This window comes from Schistocerca cancellata, chromosome 1, assembly GCF_023864275.1.
Source record: "Schistocerca cancellata isolate TAMUIC-IGC-003103 chromosome 1, iqSchCanc2.1, whole genome shotgun sequence".
NCBI classification, from domain to species: Eukaryota; Metazoa; Arthropoda; class Insecta; order Orthoptera; family Acrididae; genus Schistocerca; species Schistocerca cancellata.
In genome coordinates, this window is record NC_064626.1 from 1,083,077,684 (window position 1) to 1,083,081,723 (window position 4,040).

Genomic DNA, 4,040 nt, shown 5'->3' on the forward strand with positions numbered 1-4,040 from the left:
CTAAAAACAAATGCCAAAAAACCTTCATTCATCTATGCGGTAAGTCCGGGAGAGTTGGACCACTTTTCCGTTTCTTCAGCATAAAATTAGTGTCTTTTTAAACATTTTTTGGGTTCTGGCTGAATGTTCGTATAGAGTGCCATATAAACTTCAGTACTTATTGTTGAGGAACTGTCACTTGAAATACACAAGGTATGACAAAACGAAAATATACATGAGAGGTCCATCTCACCCATAGGTGTATGAGTGAGTTGCACCAATGTACTGGGAGAGATGGACCATACAAAAATAATTATACGTGAAGAAAAGAGTCAATTAAAATTTCATACTTTCATTTGGAATATATTTAATGAATACGGAGTTTCAACATTAAAATTTTAATCCAAAACAATTTTAATCAGTTGATTACAAATCTTGATTGAACATTGACGTTAGAAATGAGTTGTTGGTTTTGTTCAAGCATTAGCTTGTCTTCCTCTCACTACAGCATTTACACTTATTACCAAATGCTGGCTATCGTGAACAGGCAACACACTGAATCCAATTCTTATTTTTATAAGTTTCGTAATCGATTTCAGCACAGCAACGCGTTCACCCTCTGCTCATTCATCGAAGTTATTTTCGTTATCTTCTAAAGTGTCTGCACCTGATGAAAACGGCTATTGAGTTTCTTCAGACTGTTTCTCTCTCCACTAGTATTCCTATTTGGTAATCTTTTTGTGCCTTTCCTTCCTTTTCTTATAATACTTTTGTTTACAATTTCAATATTTTCAGAAGAGTTCAGCCCTTAGGATATATTTACTCCTTCCTCTTAAAATTCATGGTTTTGTCAATAAAGCGAACAGGTGATATTTCTTCGAAAAGTTTTTTTTTTTTATTGGAGTATGAGTAGACAGTTTCGAGTTAGTAGTTTTGAATGTCTTACGTTTAGTTGGAGTGGAGACCGAAGTTGCGTCAGTGAAGGAATTTGAATTGTGCTTATAACTCTACTCGTTTGATGTGCTTGGGATCAGTAGGTCTTTTGAGGAGCTTTGAAGCGGTTATCTGGTCTGTGTGTGGTATTCTGCTCTTCCATTTGTTAGCATAGACAAATATTCCTACAAATAAGCATGGTCTGGGACTTTGGCCATCCTTAGTGGTATTATTACACATGCCTTGAGGCTAAATGTAATTGTGCTCCATCTCTCTCATGTTAAAACAAGTCGTCCATCTCTCCCAAATAACAATGGTGTATATCTCCAGATTGTCTGGGAAAGAGGAACCATTCCCAACTTCTTTCTGTAGGCAGCGATCTATCTCTATGACCATTTTTGTTAATTTTCCGTGATTGCACATTTGTTAAGCTCGTAGTAAAATCTGCGTCAATATTGTGCAAACTAAGCCTTAATACCAAAGTTATGTAACTACACGACAAAACGTTTCTGCTTACCAGTACAGAGAATGCGATTTTTCGCCAGAACTCACACGAAAATGACAGCATCACTTCTGCACTACGTTGCTTCACCAAAAAGCTTCCTCGCAAGTAGCGGAAGCTGCTGTCCAGCCGTGCATTTGTGAAATACGCAGCTGCTCCGTCTCACCCAGTAGTACCAATTCTCCCGGACTTGTACTGTAAGTGTTTTCGTGTAGTTATACGAAGTATATATACGACCCACTCTTTGTTAGAGTACAGATATGTGGTGCCTACAGCGAAAAATTTACGTACTTCTTATTTTAGATACAAACTGTCTCGACCATATATTGGCCTTTTCTCAGGTCAAATGAGTCAAGGGTGCTATCTGGCGAACAAAGTGTACACGACATGCGTTGTCATCATATGGCATGGCCCGGTAATATATGGTCCACAGTTTGAGTATCTCCAGTATAGAGACTTATGACGTCGTTGGTTATTCTCAGTCGGTGGCAAATTGCACAAGGATTTAACCTCTTGTATACAGAGAAAAAGTCGACGCAAAATCTCGGATTTGGGAAATTGGCAGTTTGATTTTCGAAAAAACCATTCCGGCTTTTTCCTTTTAAACGATTTAGTGAAAACATAGAGAGCTAATTTGACAGAGCAAAAGCTCGAATTAGAGAGGGATGCAGAAGAAAAGCGGCCATGCCCTTTTGAAGTAACCATCCCAGCGATTGTTTTAGCGATTTAGGGAAATCACGGAAAACCTAAATGTGGATGGCTGGGCGTGGGTTCCCACCGTCGTCCTCCCGCATGCGAGTCCTGCATGAATCCTGCTCGGTGTGTGGTATTCGTTAATAGGTCAGGCGTACACTACACACAGAAAGCGACTAGTAGAGTGTCAGAGTACATGTAGTGTGCACATGTGGGTGTTTTAGGTTATAGAAATCCCTCCACAGGCCTCCTGGTTCCAGACAGTGTAACATTCGTCATAGCAGATCGGGGATAGATAATGTTAATATAGCAGGAGCGTCTAAGGACAGAAAGTTTGCTGAAACCAGTGGTTAATAGCAATGAAAATCTAAACTGCGACTGAAATGTTTTCCGCAAAGATAAGTAGACTCTGCTGATGGAGGCGTGTTTATAGTCATAAAAAATACAATAATATCTAGCGAGATTAATACACACTCGGAATGCGACATAATTTAGGTTAACATAAGTTAAAGGTGGATCAAACACGGTGGTCAGATGATTTTATAGATCCCCTGCCTCACCAAAAATACTGGCGGAACAGCTGAGCGGAAATTTAAGTAATATTTCGCATAAATTTCCTGGTCATGTTATAGTTTTAGGTGGAGTTTTTAACTTACCAGCTATACAGTAGAATGGGAGACTCAAGTGAGGCATAGTGTAGGGACAGAGAATCATGTGAAATTGTTATAATTGCCTTTCAAGAAAAGTACCTTGCGCAGTTAATCAGAGAGCGGACTCATGAAGGTAACATGTTAGACCTGGTGACAAACAGAGCCGACCTTTTCGACTCTGTTATTGTAGAAAAGGGGATCAGTGATCACAAGGACGTTGCAGCATTACTGAATACGGCTGAATATAGGAATACAAAGAAAGGTAAGAAGAAAGTTCTCTTCAGCAACAACGACAAGATAATAGATTTCAGGTTACCTGAAGCGTCATCACGAAAATTTCTTCTTGAGATGGTGTTGACGGTCAATGGGCACTTGAACAGTGCATTGTGCAATATACTTCAGACAAAAGCAAAACGGTGACGGTTGGAAACTGTGTTAGGAAGCCACTACGAAATCAAAGAGAGCGTCACTTCAAATTTAAATGTAGAAAAAGCCTCTGAAATAAACAAAAACGAAACGAAAGCAAAATCAGTGTATTCTGTGAAATTAGCCAACGGAGCGAAGCAATCTCTCCAGACACTCTTTGACGATACCGGCAGTGAAACAGAGAGTGACACAGGAAAGGCCAAATATTAAGCACCTTTTTCCGAAAGTGTTTCACTGAGAAAGATCATACCGTAGTTCATGGAAGTATGTTCCGTCTTTGCGACTAAATGAAAGGCAGTTCGTCTTTTGCCATACGCGTTTCCTTTTTTTTTTGCTGATGAAGCATCTTCAGTGGCCTGCGATAGATATTTACTTTTATACATATAATGCGTTATGTAGTTGTTACGACTGTGTTACTACGTTACGTTTTCTCACGTTATTATTTGTTTTCCAGGTTTAGAAATAACTTTTGCAGCACAAGTTTCTCGAAGTTAAATTATCGTTTGGTGTTACTTGGAAAGCAAAGCATAACATTAGAGAACGTAACATTGTAACATAATCCATTATCGCAAATAAATAAATAAATAAACAAATGATATATATATTTTTGTCGTACTCATTGTAAACTCCCCGGAAAATTTCGAATGACAATTATTTAATATAAATGGAGCCAAGTGTAACCTCCCCGGAGAATTTTGAAAGACAATATTTAAATGTTAACGAGAATAGAACCTTAAAATAATTTATTGACAATGACAATTAAATGAGAACTAACAATTTGACCCATGTGTAAGCTCCCACAAAAAATGAAAGTCAATTCAATAAAAAAAATGTAATCTTAATGATAATGAAAACGC